Source organism: Eleutherodactylus coqui, chromosome 7 (assembly GCF_035609145.1).
Source record: "Eleutherodactylus coqui strain aEleCoq1 chromosome 7, aEleCoq1.hap1, whole genome shotgun sequence".
In the NCBI taxonomy this organism is placed as follows: Eukaryota; Metazoa; Chordata; class Amphibia; order Anura; family Eleutherodactylidae; genus Eleutherodactylus; species Eleutherodactylus coqui.
Window position 1 is genome coordinate 190367731 of NC_089843.1, and position 22610 is coordinate 190390340.

Consider the following 22610-nt stretch of genomic DNA (forward strand, 5'->3'; position numbering starts at 1 on the left):
AAAAATGAATACTCCCCAATTCTGGCGCCTGATGCAGCGCTACAACCGTTTCTCAGAACTCGGAGGAAAGAGTCATTGGCAGTTTATTCTGCATGCGACCCCCTCAGCCAATCATAGGCTTCAGTAGTCATTCCCTATTGCAGGCAAGGACTCTCAATGATTTATATTCTTTTAATCCAACCTTGGACCTTTAATGAATGCATTCTGGGAAGCTGCAGTCACCCTGTAGATGAAACAAACCTTTACTGACAAGATATTTTTTCTCAGTTGGAAATCTATTTTCTAAAGCAACAGACAGAAAATCAAACTTAATATAATATATTAAAACCCTACTATCAAAACAGGGAAATCGAGGAATGATAATATAGTGCTCTGTATTAATAAAATATTTTCAAGCAAAACAAATATGTGGCACTGGCAGCTCATTTCTAAGTACAAATACATTCAGAGAAACAGACTTAATACCATTTGCGGGAAAAAATCACAGGGTAGATACCATATATTAAAATACTAACCATGCAGAATAGCGAGATAATAAGTATTAAACTATTCACTAGAGAAAATAGATTTCACTGTGGATTTATCACATCCAGAGTATCAGTTTATGGTTCTCATTTTGTTTTATTACTGCTTGTTTTGTGGAATTTGAAAAAAATATGAAGCAAAAGGCAGTATGTATTTGTAGGCCATTTTATTGACACTCAGCTTTCTTAGAAAACAGATATTAAAAACTTAAATGGCTAATCTAACAGCTACGTCAATTTTTAAGAGAATTTTTTTTAAAACATAAAAGTACAACCCAAGAACTAATAGTTACTGGAGACATTTTAGCTTTCGGATAATTACTTTTAACATAGTATGTAAGTATGTAATAACATAAAAAGAGATATGTCCATCGAGTTCAGCCTATTACCCTCCAACGTTGATCCAGAAGAAGGCAAAAAAACAAAACAATGAGGTAGAAGCCAATTTTCCCCATTTAAGGGAAAAAATTCCTTCCTGACCTCTGGCAATCAGAATTTTTTTCCCAGATCAACAACCTTTCTGAAGTTATTAGTGATTATAAGATATAATATTGTATCGCTCAAGAAAAATGTCCAGGCCCCTCTTGAGCTGTTTTATCACTGCATCCTCAGGCAGAGAGTTCCACAGTCTCACTGCTCTTACAGTCAAAAACCCCCTTCTATGTCAATAAGGAAACCTTCCTTCCTCAAGACATAGAGGCCCCTCTTCCCTTTACAGTCACAGTCCTGGGTATAAATAGATGATGGGGGAGATTTCTGTGCTGACCCCTGATACATAGTTATTTGAGCACGCCCTTTTTACAGCGCTAGGTATAAATAGATGATGGGAGAGATCTCTGTACTGACCCCTGATATATCTATACATAGTTAGTCGAGCACCCCCTTGTTACAGTCCTGGGTATAAATCGATGATGGGAGAGATCTCTGTACTGACCCCAGATATACCTATATATTGTTGTTAGAGCGCCCCCTGGGTATAAATAGATGATGGGAGAGATGATGACCTCTCTGGGTATTATAGTCCGCCCATTCCATATATTACTTTAGTTGCCCGCCTTTGTACCCGCTCAAGCTCTGATATGTCCTTCTTAAGTACCGATGCCCCAAACTGTCTACAATATTCCATGTGTGGTCTGACCAGTGACTTGTAAAGAGGAAGATCAATGTTCCCTTTTGATGCCCCCCCATGATCCTATTTACCTTTGAAGCAGCTGCCTGACACTGGTTGCTCCAGTAAAGCTTACAGCTAACTAATATCCCCAAGTCCTTTTCCATGTCAGTGTCATTTTAAGAAATGTTATTAATCGTTGCTTATATAATCAAATCACAGACATGGAATCAAAGTGACTTCATATCACTGAAGAAAGAGTTACAGGTTAAAGCAACACTTCCTACTGGGATGCAGACATGCCACAATGCTGCACAAAGGAGGTGCAAAATACTGATTAACAGCCACTCACACACCCATGAGGGGGTGGCTGCCTGGTATTATATTTGTACACAGATAAGGCTTCTACTACCCCTTTCTATAATAGTCTGGCTACCCTCTAAATTTCAGTTAGATCGGCTCATTTAGTTACCGTAGTTGAAAAATATTTGATACAGTTCATTTGTTTTTAAACTTATTAAAGAATCACTTACCTTTCTATAAGAAAGTGTTCTAAAAAACTATCCAGCTACTAATAAAGAGATTTCTTATGTTAAAGGACAGAATGTACTTTCATGATAGTCAAACTATCAGTGACCATATATCAAAATAGTCAACTAGTCCAGCAAAAAACAACAAAAAGTTTATTTAAAAGTTTGTTGTATCCCCTTTATGTAGAAAGACTTTTAGTCGAGAGGGCATCAAGTATACTAGTACTTGGGATTCTCACGGGTGGTTGAGTCTCAAATTTGTTGACTCTTCGCTGTATGACAGGACATTCTGTCTTGTTGGAAAATGAATTCTCCATCATTAGTTTCAAGCCTTGGAATACAGGGGAAAAGATATTCAGGGAAATTTTTTTGGTACATAGAAGTATTGCTAGTATTTACTATGAAGTGGAGACATGCATCCTCACACCATTACGGTGGGTGGAAATTTCACTGTCCAAGTGAGGCAGTCTAGATGAAATGCTTCTTCAGAAGTTGGGATGACTTGATTGTGTTGATCGCTAATACAGAGATCGAACTTCAACTCGTCACTCCAGATTATTGAAGTCCCGGTTGTGGCATTTCTTAGCCCACACCAGATTTTTTTTTGCAGGCTCGTAATGTTATTTTTTCCTTTACCTTGTAGAAGCCAAAAACCTAACTGTGTGTGGTTCTATTGCAAATAATGTTACTTAAATTCTTGCTAGTAATGGAATTCCACTCCATTGAAAATGCAGCAACTAACATTCTTGGACAGAAATGTTTGATGTATTGGCTTGTTTTCTTTCCAAAAGCAGTTGAGCCTGTTTTGGTATATTTTGAAATGATACCTTGAATTGTCTATCAAGCTATATCCAATGTTTTAGAAATTACATATTAAGATGTTTTCTTTTTTATGCAATTTTATAATTGATTCCTTCAGTTGGGCCATGTACTGGTTTGCCAAATAGCATTTTTATAAATTTTATGGAAAGGTTTTGTGACTGCCACTTAAATATATTCTACTGTAAACTTCACCTGGCATAAACAGGAAGCCAAAGTGCAATTCTATTATTTAGATTTATTAAAAGGAGTTGTCCAACCACTTAAAATTGCTTCACAACCACTCTATCCCGGTTGCTGTTCCAGGACATGTGACTGCTGTAGCCAATAACTGACTATAGAAGGTCACTGCAGCAGTCACATATCTTGGTCAACACCAATGAGGAAGAACAAAGTGGATGTGCAGCAATTTTTAGTTGTGGGACAACCCTTTAAATCAATCAATAAACAATAGTTGCACTATTATGATAGTTCCGTAGGAGTAGATGGACTATTAGGCAACATAGGTTGATGTTAAAGAACTTGTCAACATCAGCCATGGGCCTTACTCTCTTTTTGTAGGGACTCCAGCCTCAACTCTCTAGCCTCGGATACAAAATACAGAGACTCCTGTAACGACTAACACTTGGCGGTGGATGTTGTATGTTGCCGTTTTGGTGACAGACAGAGGCGAAGGCAATTTAATGCAGCGAAATGGACATTTTACTAAATAGTAATATTAATTACAGACTCTGCCTCTACAGGAGGGTTCAGGACTAGAGATGAGCGAACGTACTCGGTAAGGGCGATTTCGCAATCGAGCACCGCGATTTTCGAGTACTTCACTACTCGGGTGAAAAGTACTCGGGTGCGCTGTGGGGCGGGGGGTTGCAGAGGGGAGTGGGGGGTAGCAGCGGGTAACAGGGGGGAGCCCTCTCTCTCTCCCTCTCCCCCCAACTCCCCGCTGCAACCCCCCGCTCACCCACAGCGCACCCGAGTACTTTTCACCCGAGTAGTGAAGTACTCGAAAAACGCGGTGCTCGATTGCGAAATCGCCCTTACCGAGTACGTTCGCTCATTTCTATTCAGGACTTAAAGGTTATATATAGAGATGAGCAAGTACCAAAATGCTTGGGTGCTCGTTTCTGGAGTCGAACTTTTTGTAATGCTCAAGAGCTCGTTTCGAGTAATGAACCCCATTGAAGTCAATAGAAGAATCGAGGATTTTTCAAGGTGACCGATGCTCCGCATAGGGGGAGGTTGTGTGAAACACCTGAAAACATGAGAAAGTCATGGAAATACCACAGAAACAGGTAGGGAATGAAAGAGGCAGCATTCATGGGTGCATCTGAGGCTCCCAGGTCCCACTATTAAGTTAAATTGGGGGCAAGAGCCTGGCGGTCACCCCCCTAACAATTTATTCGGGACAGACCATAAGTAGCATGGTACATGCACTGGCACATCTTAGCTAAGCACCACACTAGCTGCAACCAAGGACAATCACTGCCTGCAGATGACACCACTGCCTCTTTTCCTAAGTTACATGCTGGCATTGCTGTCCAACCCCCTGCACAAGCCTGCGCCCACAGCACACAAAATATTTCCCCTGCGCAGCGTTAAGCTGTCCTCATGCCACACGCTCGCTTGATAGCCACACCACCCTCATGTATATTTAGAAGTGCATACTGGATGAGGAGAAACTGGAGACACACACTGCAGAGCATTGGAAGGGCCTGGCAGCGACCCTCTATGAAAGTGTGGGCGATAGCCCACAATGCTGATGAGAATTGATGATAAATTGACGTACAATCATAATTCCAATCCCGTGCCACCTCCGTCACAAAATTGTCAGGAGCCGCAAACGTGGGCATAAAGGGGACTCAGGTGCCAGTACTTCTCCACAATGCAGGAGTGCATACTAGCACCAAAGATTGGTTTGAAGCAAGAGGTGTCGCAAGAACAGCCACCACAGGAATACAGTGACCCTGTGAATATCTCATTCAATCAGTTACGCTTACTGTGAATTCTCCAATCCAGTATCCCAGATAAGTGTGGTAATTTGTAACATGAGGGATAATACATGCCAACCAGCGCTGATCCGCAGAACCTAAGGAGGAGGGGGAGGTGGCATAATAAGCCCGAGAAACCATGACCGAGGTAGGACCTGCAATACTCTGTGTGGGAAGCACATGAGTGGGCCCAGAGTCAGACTCGGTCCCAGCCTCTACTTCTTTGACCCAATGTGCTGTCAGTTACAGTGCCTTTCATCACTCCAAAGACTGGATGAACCACCAAGAAATTCCCCAGACCAAAGATGGCGCAGTTGCATCCCCCCCAGGACCTCTGCCCACACCCTCAGCAATCGTAGGCATAAAGCGGACTCGGATGCTAGTACTGCTGTGTACGTCTCATTAAATCAGTTACGGTTGCTTTCATCGCTCCAAAGACTGGATGAACCACCAAGAAGTTCCACAGGCCAAACCTGGCGCAGATGCACCCCCCCCCCCCCCCCAGGACCTCAGCCTCTGCCCACACCCTCAGCAATCGGATGCTAGTACTGCTGTGAACGTTACTTTAATTCACTTACGCTTCTTTTGATTGGTTCAAACCAGTATCTCAGATAACTGTGGTAACACGAGAGCAAATACATGTTGACCAGCGCTGATCCCCAGACCCCAAGGAGGAGGAGGTGGCCTAATAAGCCCGAGAAACCGTGACCAAGGTAGGACCCACAATCCTCTGTGTGGGAAGCACATGAGTGGGCCCAGGGTCTGACTCAGTCCCAGCCTCCACCTTGTGTGACCCAAGGTCCCGTGAGTTACATAGCTATGGGAAACCCATGTGTCCCCACACAATTCATTCTGTCTATGTGTCACATAGCTAAACAATGCAATGGGAAAGCCGTCTGCACTCTGCACCCTACCCAAGTCATTCAGTGTATTTGTGCCAGATAGCTGAACACCATGCTGGGAAACCTTTGTGCAGCCACAGCACAGGTGAGCCCCTGGAACCCAGGGACAGTATTAAATATGAAGAAATCAGAGTGGCCAAACATGGCAGAGTTTCACAACGCACAGGATCTCGGCCTCCATTCTGTGCATGTGTCAGCTGGACAATGCAATGGGAAAGCCTTTGTGCACCCACAGAATAGGCAGACCCATCAAACCTTTCAGTAGCAATAGTATAGGCGAACCACCTGAAACATTTCTGTAGCAGGAGTATAGGCGAACCCCTGAAACATGTCTATAGCAAGAGTATAGGCGAACATCGGAAAAACATTTCTGTAGCAATAGTATAGGCAGACCCCTGAAACATTTGTGTAGCAAGAGTATAGGCGAACACAGGAAGAACATTTCTGTGGCAAGTGTATAGGCAAACCCCTCAAAACTTTCTGTAGCAAGAGTATAGGCGAAACCCCTGAAACCTTTCTGTAGCAATAGTATAGGTGGACCCCTGAAAAATTTCTGTAGCAAGAGTTTAAGCGAGCCCCTCAAACCGTTCTGTAGCACTAGTATAGGCGAACCCCTGAAACCTTTCTGTAGCAAGAGTATAGGCGGACCCCTGAAACATTTCTGTAGCAAGAATATAGGCGAACACCGGAAGAACATTTCTGTAGCAAGTGTATAGGGGAACCCCTGAAACATTTCTGTAGCGATAGTATAGGCAGACCCCTGAACATTTCTGTAGCAAGAGTATAGGCAGACCCCTGAAACATTTCTGTAGCAAGAGTATAGGCAGACCCCTGAAACATTTCTGTAACAAGAGTATAGGCAGACCCCTGAACATTTCTGTAGCAAGAGTATAGGCGGACCCCTGAAACATTTCTATAGCAAGAGTATAGGCGAACATCAGAAAAACATTTCTGTAGCAATAGCATAGGCAGACCCCTGAAACATTTGTGTAGCAAGAGTATAGGCGAACACAGGAAGAACATTTCTGTGGCAAGTGTATAGGCAAACCCCTCAAAACTTTCTGTGGCAAGTGTATAGGCAAACCCCTCAAAACTTTCTGTAGCAAGAGTATAGGCGAAACCCCTGAAACCTTTCTGTAGCAATAGTATAGGCAGACCCCTGAAAAATTTCTGTAGCAAGAGTTTAAGCGAGCCCCTCAAACCTTTCTATAGCACTAGTATAGGCGGCCCCCTGAAACATTTCTGTAGCAAGAGTATATGCGAACCCCTGAAACTTTTCTGTAGCAAGAGTATAGGCGAACCCCTCAAACCTTTCTGTAGCACTAGTATAGGTGAACCCTTGAAACATTTCTGTAGCAAGAGTATAGGCGAAAATCAAAAAAACATTTCTGTAGCAATAGTATAAGCGAACCCCTGATACATTGGTGTACCTAGAGTATAGGCAAACCCCTGATACATTGGTGTACCTAGAGTATAGGCGGACACCTGAAACATTGGTGTGCCAAGAGTATAGGCAAACACCTAATGGGATTTGGGTTCCTGGAGAACTGGGCTGACTTTGCTGTCGGCTACAGGCTCTACCGTAGGGACGGGCTGCATCTTAATGGGGAGGGTGCAGCTGTGCTGGGGGAGAAGATGGCTAGAAGGCTGGAGGAGTGTTTAAACTAGGGACTAGGGGGAGGGCAAAAAGATAAATAGTTGGGTAGCCAGTGTAGCTAGCGACCTGGGTCAAAGAAATGGGAATGGGGGTCGAGCGGGGGGGAGGGGGGTAGTACAGTTAGAAATGTGAGGTCAGCCAATAGTACGAATAGCATCAAAACGAATTTAAAAAGCAAAAATAACTATATCAATTGTATGACCACGAATGCAAGAAGTCTGATTGGTAAAGTGGGTGAGCTTGTAGCAAGAATGACTGATGAGAGTTATGATATAGTTGGAATAACGGAAACATGGCTTGATGATAAGTGTGATTGGGCGGCAAATTTACAGGGGTACAATTTCTTCAGAAGAGACCGAAGGAACCAGAAAGGGGGAGGGGTATGTCTGTACGTCCATTTGAACTTAAATTCGAGACTACGGGAGGACATAGGTGTAGGAGACGAACAGGTGGAATCTCTGTGGGTAGAAATACAGGGAATAAAAAATAAAAAAATCCTGATAGGGGTCTTCTATAGACCACCAAAAGCAACAGAAGAAACTGAAAACTTACTATTAAGGCAGATAGAAGAGGTGTCAAAGCGCAACAAAGTAATTATAATGGGGGACTTTAATTATCCAGCTATAATATGGGAAAATGAGACCTGCAAATCTCACAAGGGTGATAAGTTCTTGAGAGTAATTAAAGATAATTACCTGAACTAACTGGTGCAGGAACCAACGAGAGGGAGGGCCATTCTGGACTTAGTACTAACTAACAAACCGGACCGAATAAAGGGGGTACAGGTGGAGGGGCACTTGGGGAACAGTGACCACAATATAATCAATTTCCAGCTGTCATTCAATAAGAAGCCTTATCAGGGAGCGACAAACAAACTAAACTTTAGTAAAGCAAAATTTGATGAGCTTAGAACTACTATCGGTAACATTAATTGGGACAACATCCTGAAAAATAACGGTACAGAGGACAAATGGGAAAAGTTTAAAAGGATCCTAATCACCTCATGTGAGCAGTTCATTCCCTTTAAAAATAAAAGAATCTCAACTAAAAGGAAACCAATGTGGCTCGACAAGACGGTAAGAGGGGGAATAAATGAAAAAAAGAAAGCGTTCAAACTACTAAAGCAAGAAGGCAGCGAAGAAGTGCTAAAATCGTACAGGGAAAAAAACAAAATATGCAAAGATCTGATCAAAATTGCTAAGGAGGAGGCGAAAAGAGTGATCGCCAAAGAGAGCAAAAACAACCCAAAACTATTTTTCAACTATATTAACAGCAAAAGGATTTCCACCGAGAGCACTGGCCCTTTAACAAATAATGCAGGAGGAATCATTGAAGATGATGGAGGGAAGGCAAATCTATTAAATAGTTTCTTTTCAAGCGTATTCACAAACGAAAAGGAAATGCCACACGAGATACAGGGGAATAAAATAAACCCCTCACAAAATATGTCATACCTAACGCAGGAGGAAGTGCGGAACAGGTTAAAGAAGATTAAAATCGATAAATTGCCAGGCCCAGATGGAATACACCCAAGGATACTAAGGGAACTAAGTGATGAGATAGCTAGGCCGCTATACCTAATATTTCTAGACACTATCAAGACCGGTGTTGTACCATTGGATTGGCGCATTGCCAACGTGGTTCCAATTTATAAAAAGGGGACCAAAAGTGAGCCTGGTAATTACAGGCCGGTAAGTCTCACCTCAGTAACGGGAAAAATTTTTGAGGGGATTCTGAGAGACGCCATCGATGAGCACCTCAAGGAGAACAAGGGAATAACTCCTCACCAGCATGGATTCATGAAGGGTCGCTCATGTCAGACAAATCTGATCAGTTTCTACGATGAAGTAAGCTCTAAGCTGGACCTAGGATAGTCTATTGATCTCGTATATCTGGACTTCTCTAAAGCGTTTGACACCGTGCCACATAATAGGCTAATATACAAAATGAGACGGCTCAGATTGGGTGAAAACGTGTGTAATTGGGTTAAAAATTGGCTCAATGATAGAAAGCAGAGGGTGGTAATAAATGGTTCATACTCTGATTGGGCCACAGTCACTAGTGGGGTGCCACAGGGTTCAGTATTGGGCCCCATTCTGTTCAATATATTTATCAACGACCTGATAGAGGGACTGCATAGTAAAATATCAATATTTGCAGATGACAAAATTATACAATATAATTAATGCAACGGAGGACAATGTGCGGCTACAAACTGACCTAGAAAAGCTGGGGGCTTGGGCAGAAAAATGGCAAATGAAGTTTAATGTTGATAAATGTAAGGTTATGCACATTGGCAGCAAGATTGGATGTTACCAATATTCACTTAATGGGGTACCGCTAGGGAAAAGTGAAATGGAAAAAGACCTGGGGGTACTAGTGGATTGTAGACTAAACTGGAGTAACCAATGCCAGTCAGCTGCGGCAAAGGCAAATAAAGTTCTGGGATGCATTAAAAGAGGTATAGGGGCGAAGGACGAGAACATTATCCTTCCATTATATAAGGCACTTGTCAGGCCTCACATGGAATACTGCGTACAGTTCTGGTCACCGGTGCTCAGGAAAGATGTTACGGTGTTGGAGGGGGTTCAGAGAAGGGCAACTAAACGAATACATGGAATGACGGGACTGGAATACCCAGAGAGGCTATCCAAATTGGGATTATTTACTCTAGAAAAAAGAAGGTTAAGAGGCGACTAAATAACTATCTATAAGTACATGAGGGGACAATACAAGGATCTCTCCCAGGATCTGTTTATACCCAGGACTGCAACGGTAACAAGAGGACATCCGTTACGTTTAGAGGAAAGCAGGTTTCATCACCAACATAGAAAGGGGTTCTTTACTGTTAGAGCAGTTAGACTGTGGAACTCACTGCCTGAGGACGTAGTGATGGCAAAAGCCTTAGAGGAGTTTAAAAGGGGACTTGATGTCTTTCTGGAGAGGAAGGATATTATAGGCTATAAATCTAAGGTTATTTGTTAATCCGGGTATACAGGCAGGTAGGAACTATTAGGGGTTGATCCAGGGAACAGTCTGACTGCCATTAGGGAGTCGGGAAGGAATTTTTTCCCAAAAAGGCTAATTGGCTTCTGCTCTTGGGGTTTTTTGCCTTCCTCTGGATCAACAAAACAGGAGGCTAGACAGACTGGACTAGATGGACATTGTCTTCATTCAGCCTTACGAACTATGTTACTATGTTACCTGAAAAATTGGTGTACCAAGAGTACAAGTGTAGCCCTGAAAAATTGGTTTACCCCAAGGGCAAGCGAAACGCATAAACATTTTTTAAAGATAGAGGTTGTTGCTTAATTTGTAACAAAGCCTGGAGGCAGCCCTCCGAAAAAAATGAATTTAGAAGAGCCCTTTGGCCCACAGAAAATTGGCAGTTCAGCGTGATGACATGCTGTTTTAGGAGGAGGAGGAGTAAGATCCGAAAGGGATAGACCAAGCTACTTCTCCCCTTTTTGGGGATTAGAGAGAGGATGCATATTTCTCCTATTGCAGCGGAAAGAATCTTTAGGATCCGCTGCTTTCCACCAGTGGAGAAGAGAAGTCTGGGGAAATCCACCATTTGTTCATCTTAATCAGTGTAAGCATGTCAGTGCTGTCAGTTGACAGGAGGGTACGCTTATCCGTGATGACCCCCCCCCCCCCCCAGCTGCACTAAACACCCTTTCTGACAAGACGCTAGCGGCAGGGCAGGCCAGCACCTCCAGGGCGTACAGCTTTGACACCCAATAGTTGTATGGAGCTGAGGGATCACAGAGGACAGTGGTACGATCAGCTATGTACTCCCTCACTATCTTTTTACAGTGCTCCCTCTGACTCAGTCTTGACTGGGGAGTGGTGACACAGTCTTGCTGGGGAGCCATAACGCTGGAAAAGGCCTTGGAGAGTGTTCCCCTGCCTGTGCTGTACATGCTGCATGATCCCCGCACCTCCCCTGCTAGTTGGCCCTCTAACTGCATCTTCTACTGCTAGTGCTGTCTGATGGGAACTTCAGCATCACTTTTTCCACCAGGGCCCTATGGTATTGCATCACTCTCGTACCCCTTTCCTCTTCGGGAATGACAGTGGAAAGGTTCTCCTTATACCGTGGGTCGAGAAGGGTGTACACCCAGTAATCCGTGTTGGCCAGAATACGTCTAACGCAAGGATCACGGGAAAGGCAGCCTAACATGGAGTCAGCCATGTGTGCCAGGGTCCCAGTGTGCAACACATTGCTGTCCTCACTAGGAGGATGACTTTCATGATCCTCCTCCTCTTCAGCCCATACTGAGCTGGAATATGGGTTTCTCCAGCAGGCTTCAGGGTATTATGTAGCTTCCTAATTGTGTAGAAGCAGTATGCGCACACTGACCAAGTCAAACACGAGGTACCAGTCTCATGTTCAAAATGGCTCTTCTGGGAGAAACATCCAGACAGGCCCTTTTATTGAAAGACATAGCACCTGCCCTTTATGGGCGTTTAACAGATTACATCAGTAACATATATATATTCTTATTCGCTAGGTTATATAGAGTCCTCCGCCTCCCTGCCCACCCTTCCTCAAGTCCGGTATAATGTGGACTTTGCCTTCTTAACATGCAGACAACCTTAAGGAATCTCTGTGTACGTGTCAAATCATTGTTTAAGTAGATTCTGTGTGGGGGGTGGAAGAGGGCCAGGAAAACACTCAGTATTGAATACAGGTATACGTATAACACTATGACCTTTAACTCTTAGAGGCTGCTTGTGCAACTTTATGTACTCAGCTAACATTACACCACACCTTTCATCATGCCATTGTCCAGCAAATACCATGATGAGATTGTGTGGCCATTAACCTCCACAAAGTTAAAAGTCATTACAATAGCATAATACATTTGGTTTATACAAATCAATAGACATTTTATACTAACTAATTATCATGTCTACTACAATCCCCCCTTGAAATGTCTATTCTCTAACTTTCCCTAGTAATTCCACAATCATCTGCGGGTGACCCTCCTTGGGGTCCCAAATCTAGGCAGGCCCATCGAGCATACCAAGGTAAGCTCTCTAAGCCAACCACGGGTTCTTCACAGCCCTTGCGACTGGACCACAGCTAGCCTGGGTCCCCCGTAGTGACCGACTCGTAATTCCAATGAGGGTGGTCTGACCCTATAACTGGAGCGCGTTGTAGGTTGGATTTAGAGTCTTCAAGGGGGTGTAGGACTTGTCCACTCCATCTGGGGATGCATCCAGTAAACTCATTGTGGGAGCAGCTTTTTCAACAGCAGTTTCACAGGTCTTTTTGACACAGGGGACAACACAGCAGGCTAGAATAGAAAAGATAATCAGTACACACAGAACAGCAATGCCTATCTACACCAGAATTCTCTGCCACCCGCTCATCCATAAAAGGTACTGGTCCCAAGGGTCAGTTATCCCTGAGTTTCTTTTTAATTCTTCCGATAGTGCGCTCAACTTTTTAATGGCAACTGTGACTTTACCTGTGGGTCCTGTATTGTCTGGGATATAGGTACAACAAGTCTCCCCTATCATCTTACAGACACCCCCCTTCTCAGCTAAAATCATGTCTAAAGCCATTCTATTTTGAAAAGTCATAGTCGAGGCAGGTCCTAATTGGTCAGCTAGACCCTGTAAGGCATCTCTGGTGTAATTTATAAATCGCTGCTGATTGTAATAAATATAATTAATCCAGTCAACGTTTTTATTTTTAATGATTGGGAAAATGGACTTGAATCCAGCTTTAACTTGGTCTCTAGCTTTATACTTGTCAGGTACCCCCCTTGGCTGTCCTATGGCGTCAATGTACACGTGTAAATCGAAACTACCGCCAGGAGCCTCTCTTCTCACTCTATGGTAACTATTGGGGGTAACCTTATTATCCTCAATGTTATCTGACAGGATGTGGAGGGGCATAAGGGCTTTTGCTAAGGCACACTCCCCTGTCCAATTACCTTCCAGACGGGTTCTCAACCTCATGTCTCCACAAAGCCAGTAAACGTCTCCTAAGGACTGGACCTGATTCTGCGTCCATTCCCCTCCCAGTTTACTGTAGGAGGAGCATTACCCATTGGTGAAGTTCCCCAAAAATCTCCCCCCTTGTCGGTTTGCATAGCAGCTGTAGTTTCCGGGGTAGATTGTAATACTCTCCCCGGGGCGAGGCACTTGGGTGATTATGAGGTATTCCTTTTTCCACTTCTCACAAGCAGTGTGATTGGTGGAAATCTTCGTGAAGAGACTAAGGAAACACTTTTCAACATCTACAGGGAGATTCAGTGGGACCGTCCCCAAGTGCGGTCGGGCACTACCACACACGTAACGGTAAGACTTGTTGCTCTTGTTGGCGTTGTACCTCATCCACTCTAACCAGAGATTCTGGTCAGAGTAGCCAGTCTCTACTGTCATAACGTCTTCAAAGGTAGGGTCGGTTATGGCCATTATGTTCGTCAAGCTCTTTATTTTAGGGCGCAGGGGGTTAAATATAGGCACGGAACTAGGTGAAGGCCTCCATTCGGGAGCATCTACCATATCCCTTATTTTAAACTTCCCTAAGGGATCTGTCCTCCCGCACCGGTATGTCCCCAAACAATAAGTCCCCTCGTCTCCCGGGCTTGGATTTTCTATGGTTAGTGTAAGAACCATATTAAAGCCAAGCAACATGCTGAGTTCAGCCTTCTGATTCCCTTTATCCTTATTATTTTTAAGGAGGGTCATACGACTAATTAGGGATTTCCCGCTCTTATCTTTCCTATTTAAGGCACTTCGCGGTTTATAGGACCAGTCTGTTCCTGTGTTTCATCCCACTGATCCCCAATAGCGACAGTCTTCTCCCCAGACGTTATCAGTAACACAAATATATTGAATTCCCCGGGTGTACAAGTCATATAGCCAGCTGGACCGGGCTGAATCCGGCCCATGGTGGGGTTTTGTCTCTAGACACGGGACCACAGTACAATAGTCGAAGGAATATGTGGCCACCTGAGTGTTGGATGAGTTATACCAAAAGGTAACAGTACCCTCATATTCCTCCGACCAAGGATTCCAGTTGCCACCCTCCTCTCTCGTGATTACTGCTCGAGACCCACCTCCCACTCTGACGAGTCCCAACCAGAATAATGTCCACAGCATGACTAGACCTGGTCTCCCAGATCTGGAACTTTCTTACAGTGGGAAGCGTGGATCCAGGTGGGTCTTCCGGCTAGTTTCACAGCTGTGGCAGTAGTCAGAAGCACCTGGTAGGGACCATCAAATCGAGGCTCGAGGGAGTGCTTCCTGAGGAACTTCTGGACTTACACCCAATCCCCAGGCTTCAAGGTATGGGTCCCGGTGTCCGCCTCTGGATCTGGAATGGAAGAGAACACCTGTGCATGGACCTTGGTTAGTTCTTTGGCAAGGGAAGTCACATACTTAGTCAACACATCAGATTGCAGTTGTAACTGTTGGGGGTAGTAACAACCTAACCTTGGGGCTGACCCAAACAGGATCTCATAGGGGGATAGTGCGTGATCCCCCCTGGGTGTATATCTCACACTGAATAGGGCTATTGGGAGACAGTCTATCCAGGGTAGCCCTGTTTCCTGCGTCATTTTGAGCATTTTGCTCTTTAGTGTGCCATTAAGTCTCTTTACCTTTCCACTACTCTGGGGGTGGTAAGGTGTGTGGAACAGCAGACTGCTACCAAGGGCCTGCCAAATTTTTTTGGTGACATTGGCAGTGAACGCTGGACCTTGGTCACTTTCGATGACCTCTGGGATTCCGAACCTGCAGACGAGTTCTGAGAGTAGTTTCTTAGCAGTAGTCTTTGCAGTCATATTGCTCACTGCGTATGCTTCTGGCCAGCCGGAGAAGACATCTACCACTACTAGGGCGTATTCATATTGCCCGCTCTTTGGCATTTGGATGTGGTCAATCTGGATCCGTTGAAAGGGATACACGGGTCTGGCGAGGTGTTTTGCAGGAACCTTCTCCATACGTCCTGGGTTACATTCCGCACAAGTAACGCACGACTTACAGTATCAGTCAGTCAGAACTGAGATTCCAGGGGCCACATAGTACTTTTGAATGAGGGCGTTCATCAGCATTTTGGATAAATGCGTGGGTCCATGAGCCCATTGTACCACTGCCAGGTACAGAGATCTTGGAAGACAGGGTTTCCTTGAGATTTGATACAGCCCTCTTCTGTCTTTGGTAGCCCCCTTATCTTCCCAGATTTTCAGCTCTTCTGGCGTAACTCTCGCCTGTGCTTCTGAAAGACTTCTTACATCTGGGGTGGTAGATACTTCTGGTCCCGTCCGAGCGACCATTTCCATTGGCTGATCCTCCACTCGAGTCTCACTTCCTTCGTCTGGACCCGCTGCTGCTTCTTTAGCTGCTTTGTCAGCTAGATAGTTCCCTCTAGCTTCTGGTGAATTTAACTTTCCGTGAGCCTTGACCTTCAGCACAGCCACTTGGGTAGGTAGAAGTAGCCCATCCATCAGTTCTCCGATAGCCTCATGATGTTTCACTGGAGTACCAGCTGTTGTCAGGAATCCCCTGGTTTTCCATATTAGTCCAAAGTCGTGAGCCACTTCAAGAGCATACCTGGAGTCCATGTAGATATTTGCAGTCTTCCCTTTGGCCAATTTACAGGCTGAAATCAGGGCTTGCAGTTCTGCTTCTTGTGCAGACATCGTTGGAGGCAGTCTCTGAGCTTGGAGGATGGTGTCTTCCGTAGTGATTGCATACCCCGTGTGAAACCTTCCCTTGCTGTCCGCGTATCTGGAACCGTCAATAAAAATTGTAAGTTCGGGATTCTGCAGTGGGGTATCTAGGACAGTAGGTAGGTGTGAGGTTTGTTGTTTCATGAGCTCAAAGCAATCATGTTCGGGCACCCCCGGATCATTTGTTTCTTTTTCCTCTTCTGACTCTACACCCCCCTCAGGAAGTGGCAGGAGAGTGGAGGGGTTGAGTATATGGCATCGGCGTAGAGTCACATTATCCAGCAGGAGGAGTGAACATTGCAGTCTGAGGTGTCTTGCTGCCGAAAGATGTTTTGGTTGAGCTTGATTGAGGATGGCCGTAATGTCATGAGGAGCTTGAACAATCAAAGAGTGTCCCAAAACAAGGTCCGAGGTTTTATCCAACAGGACCTGAGCAGCAAAAACGGCCCTTAGGCAGGAGGGCCCTCCACGAGCTACTGTGTCTAGCTGTGCAGAGTAGTAGCCAACTGGCCTCATTCTGGGGCCGTGAGATTGGGCAAGGACACCCGTCGCATGTCCCTGCCGTTCGCTGACGAAAAGGTGGAAGTCCTTGTTATAGTCCGGCAGGCCCAATGCAGGGGCTGTAGAGATGGCTGTCTTCAAAAGATAGAAACTTTCAAGCGCCTTGGGTCCTAGAAGAAATGGATCCGTCTTTAAAGCATCGTACAGAGGTTGCATCAGTAGAGAGGCTTCTGGGATCCATAATCTGCAGTAGGAGATTAGGCCAAGGAAAGCCTGTAACGCCCGTGCGGAGTTTGGCACTTGTATCCTCTGGACTGCCAGTATCCGTTCGTGGGTGAGGTGCCTGGCCCCCTGCGTGATGCAGTGACCAAGGAAAACCACCGAAGTGGAGCACCACTGGAGCTTGGATAGAGATGCTTTGCAACCTTGGTCGGCCAGGAAGTAAAGCAGGCTTTCCGACGCCGCCTCAGCTGTGGGGAGGTCATCAGCGCACAGCAAGAGGTCATCAACATATTGTAGGAGAACCACCGTAGTGTGTTCAGATTGCCATGGTGCGAGGATAGACGCAATGGCTTTCGCAAACTGACTTGGAGAATTCTGGGCCCCCTGAGGCATCACGGTCCATGTATATTGCCGGCCATCATGGGTGAAGGCGAAGAGAAATTGGCAGGACGGGTCCAACGGGATGCTGAAGAAGGCATTTGCAAGATCCACGACTGTGAAGTATGTGGCGGTGGGCGGTACCCCCGCCAACAGGGTATGTGGATTAGGCACAAGGGGTGTGTCCAAAATGGTGGCCTCGTTCACTGCTCGGAGGTCCTGCACCATACGGTATTTCACCGGCATCTCCTTGGGTGTCTTCTTCTTTACTGGAAACAACGGGGTGTTGCAGGGAGATTCACAGGGTATGAGTGCCCCATTTTCCAAGAGTGCCTTCACTTGCCCAGCGATAGCCTGTGAGACAGCAATCTTAAGTGGATACTGTGGCCGACGTGGGAGGCTGGCTCCAGGTTTCAGTTTAACTACCACAGGTGGCACTCGGAGTTTACCAATGTCTTCCGGGCCTTTGGACCACAGTTTATCTGGAATTCGCTGGAGGACATCGGCCGTCACTGTATTAGGGTTTTCTGTGCTGACTGCAAGGAGTAAAGGTTCTGATGCCAGAATCATTGTATCTTCTTCCGACAAAGGCGATGGCACCTTTATTCCTCCATCCTCGGTATAGGTAATGGTGGCTTGCAACTTGGATAGCAGGTCTGCTCCCAGCAGGTTTAGCGGAGATGTCTTGTGGATCACAAACCGCGCTAACACATTAGGGAGAGAGCCAATCCGTAGGGGTTTTGAAAGGCGGTGGGAGGTAGGACGTCCTTCTATGCCCATGGTCAAGATTTCGACATTGTCCAGCAGGGTCTTGAAAGGGAAATGCGCTTCCTTAATCACACATCTGGCTGCACCTGTGTCCAGGAGGAAGGTAGTGGGATGGCCTGCAACAGAGAGGGTAACCTGCGCTTGTGGACCCGGCAGATCAATGTTGGTATCCCGCTGGGACATGGCCATAATGGACGCAGGCTTGCCACTGTCCTATTGTAGAAGGTCAGTGGCTGGAGGAGGTGGAGGAGGAAGTTGCTCTCTGGTACTTTGGCCGGAACGTCGCCTTCTTGGAGCGCGGCAGTCACGGCGGAGGTGTCCAGGGCGACCACAATTGTAGCATGTACACAGATCTGGTTGTCCAGGCTGTGGCACCCGAAACCTCTGCAGGGATGGGTCCTCTGCCAGCATTGCCAGTGTGTGTCCTTTTCCTTCTAGTCCCTTTGCTACCAGTAACAGCGTATCCATGGACAACGTCTTGTATTCCGGACGAGATGTGATGAGACCTTTCCGTATGGGTTCACGAAGTCCCAACACAAAGGCAGATGAAAGCATTTGGGCATGCGCTTTGGTTTGCGTGGAGAAGCCTAGGTCATTAAACAACTGAATCAGGCGAGTGTGGTACTTCTCCACAGATTCCCCCTTTTCCTGGGTGACGTCTTGGATGGTGGTCGCTTGATCTGCAAGACGATCCTGGGCCCACACCTTGATCTGTTCACACAACTGAATACCGAATTCATATGTAATGTCGCTCTCCACCTTCAGTGGGTCCAGGTGCTTTTCAATCACTGGCCAGTAGGTGTCTCCTGCTTTAACTTCAGTAAGGGACTGGAGGTCCTTCCAGGTAGCACTAAAATTCTTCTGAATTTGCACCAGTCTCCGATAAAAAGGCATCGGCTGTCTCTCCGGGTCAGGGAGACTGGTGTTAAAGGGGTTGTCCCGCGCCGAAACGGGTTTTTTTTTTTTTCAACCCCCCCCCCCCCGTTCGGCGCGAGACAACCCCGATGCAGGGGTTAAAAAAACAACCCGCACAGCGCTTACCTGAATCCCAGCGGTCCGGCGTCTTCATACTTACCTGCTGAAGATGGCCGCCGGGATCCTCTGTCTCCGTGGACCGCAGGGCTTCTGTGCGGTCCATTGCCGATTCCAGCCTCCTGATTGGCTGGAATCGGCACGTGACGGGGCGGAGCTACACGGAGCCGGCATTCTATACGAGCGGCCCCATAGAAGACTGCAGAAGACCCGGACTGCGCAAGCGCGGCTAATTTGGCCATCGGAGGACGAAAATTAGTCGGCTCCATGGGAACGAGGACGCCAGCAACGGAGCAGGTAAGTATAAAACTTTTTATAACTTCTGTATGGCTCATAATTAATGCACAATGTACATTACAAAGTGCATTATTATGGCCATACAGAAGTGTATAGACCCACTTGCTGCCGCGGGACAACCCCTTTAAGGGTGGATGCTTGAGTAGGAGTAAAAGAAACATACAACACAGGAGCATCAGCTGGAAGGCGGACTCCTGTGGACTTGGGAGGCTGTTGGCTGTGGGCTAAACGTGTGGGCCCTGGCATCCGGGCGCGCTGGTCACCACTTGCGTTAATGAAGTTTTCAAGGCGGTCCTGCGCACTTCGGATATCTCTCTGTACTCCTTGGAACTCCCCCAGGAGGCTACGGGTTACATTGGCACTAGCAGGGGATGGATCTGCCCCTGGATGGAGTCCGTAGCCAAGGGCAAGGCTCGGGGAACCATCTTCTCCTAACATCATGAGGGGAAGGCTGCCAGAATTGAACTGGTTAGTTAGTTCAACAGTGCCTTCTAGGGATAGAGGCACAGCACTGGATGGCACATGAAAAGAGCCATCTGCATGCAGCACTGGATACAGGGATGTCAGAGAATTAGGATTCCCGGGTGTAGCAAGATGGCCGCCGGAGGAAGGGGCGGGGCCAGGTGAGGCAAGATGGCTGCCGGAGGAAGGGGCGGGGCCAGGTGAGGCAAGATGGCCACTGGAGGAGGAAGGGGCAGGGCCAGGTGAGGCAAGATGGCCGCTGGAGGAGGAAGGGGCAGGGCCAGGTGAGGCAAGATGACCGCCAGAGGAAGGGGCGGGGCCAGGTCCTGTCCCTGATGGGGAGGGACCGGAAGTGATGTTACCAACACTAGAAGTGGACACAAAGGAAGAAGTAACATCACGGTAGCGGCGGGGCGCCCCACAATTACTGCAGACCTCACGCCATGTGGGATTTTGAACATTACAAACAAGGCAAGTCCAGCAGGGATGGCCGCCATCATAGGGAGGGGGTATAGTGGACACAAAGGCATTACACTGTTCATGATACAAGTAATACACATCCCCCCCTCCTTCACCTCCTCCTACACCCAACTCTGCTCATGTATCCCTTTTGCTACTCTATACCACGCCTCAGCAGACTGCAGCACCCCCCTGTCTGCTAGAGCCCCCTTTTTGTCCTTCAAAACTTTCCTCCATTGTTCTGGCTGTAATCTACCACCCCTTATCTTCTCCCATCCTGCAACTTTTCTGATCCTCTCCCATTGTTCAGCAAACTCTGCTCCCTCCTTTTCAGCAACCAAATCACAAGCTCTATGGCCTTTGTCCTTGCTCACTTTGTTCCCCATTTTCTAAACAACCTGCGTCTATGCCTAACCTTCTCAATCTGCTCAACTCTATTCTACCTACCAAGTCTATCCTATCCGAAGTTTCTGGACACAGTAGTGTTCCTCTTGTAAAATCTGCTTTCTTCAAATACTTCCAATATAACCCCTCTTTCCCACTCAGATCACAATGCACATTAATTCTATAACACCGAACAGACGGTACTGACGGGATTACTGGAGAATACCCACAACGGCTCCAGGTATATGGCTCACCTACCTTAGCGACAGCCCACCCTCCACTAGTAATCCCCAACAGCACTCCCTGCACACAGTTTGGACAGGACATTTAGCTATACACAGAGACTGACGATTATATTCAGTGACCAAAGACCTCAACAGTATCCGGAGACGTCAGCCGTCACAACGCACGGCTATAATTCCCACGTAATCCTCCCTTTGTACAAGAGCATATACAGTGCTCGATCATACAAATGAATATACGTGTTTTAAATTTACCTGCCCGCTCTCCAAGTGTATTAGAGCAACCGTGCCCTATTACCTAGGGGAGCATGGCCCTCGGGCGTGCGCCCTCAAAGCATATAGGAACACAGACTATGTCCTGCTATACACTCGAGTCCGCCCCTCTACACACAAAAGGTTAATCCTCACAGAATTTGTCTCTTGGTCTTAGATACACAGTCTTTAACCGTCTCAGACACAGCGGCCACAGCATACAAAATACCCCTAGACAGGTAACATGGTGGTTTTTCGGGTGGACAGAACTAGAGTTATTACCTGCTTTTTAGTGAAGGTCTAGTCTGGATCAGATACAGGCAGATTAGCAGTTAGAAGTCAGCTCGACACAGGTAGATAATGCAATCTTACCGTGTTCTGTAGATTTTGGGCCCCTGAGTTCTGCGTGCTATCTGCCGGTCTCTATACGTTCCAGACTCTGACTCTTCACGGATCCACCCGCTCACTGAGGGACGGCACTGAGCTGGAATATGGTTTTCTCCAGCAGGCTTCAGGGTATTATGTAGCTTCCTAATTGTGTAGAAGCAGTATGCGCACACTGACCAAGTCAAACACGAGGTATCAGTCTCATGTTCAAAATGGCTCTTCTGGGAGAAACATCCAGACAGGCCCTTTTATTGAAAGACATAACACCTGCCCTTTATGGGCGTTTAACAGATTACATCAGTAACATATATATATTCTTATTCGCTAGGTTATATAGAGTCCTCCGCCTCCCTGCCCACCCTTCCTCAAGTCCGGTATAGTGTGGACTTTGCCTTCTTAACATGCAGACAACCTTAAGGAATCTCTGTGTACGTGTCAAATCATTGTTTAAGTAGATTCTGTGTGGGGGGTGGAAGAGGGCCAGGAAAACACTCAGTATTGAATACAGGTATACGTATAACACTATGACCTTTAACTCTTAGAGGCTGCTTGTGCAACTTTATGTACTCAGCTAACATTACACCACACACCTTTCATCATGCCATTGTCCAGCAAATACCATGATGAGATTGTGTGGCCATTAACCTCCACAAAGTTAAAAGTCATTACAATAGCATAATACATTTGGTTTATACAAATCAATAGACATTTTATACTAATTATCATGTCTACTACAATACACGCTGAACAGATGAGAGGGAAGCAGCATTGGTACCCTCTGCAGTGTGGCCAGCAGTCTCTTCCCCCTCCTCCTCCCCCCTCCTCCAAAACAAAGCTACCATTTTGAGGTGCATGTTACTTTTGGATTGCTATTTATTGCATTTTGGGGCATGCAATTAAAAGTGAAATTATCCAACACTATCACAGATGCCAATGCAAGATATAGTGGCAGTGGAAAAGGTGAAGAGAGAAAGAGAATGGTGACAACTGAACTGAAAGACCATC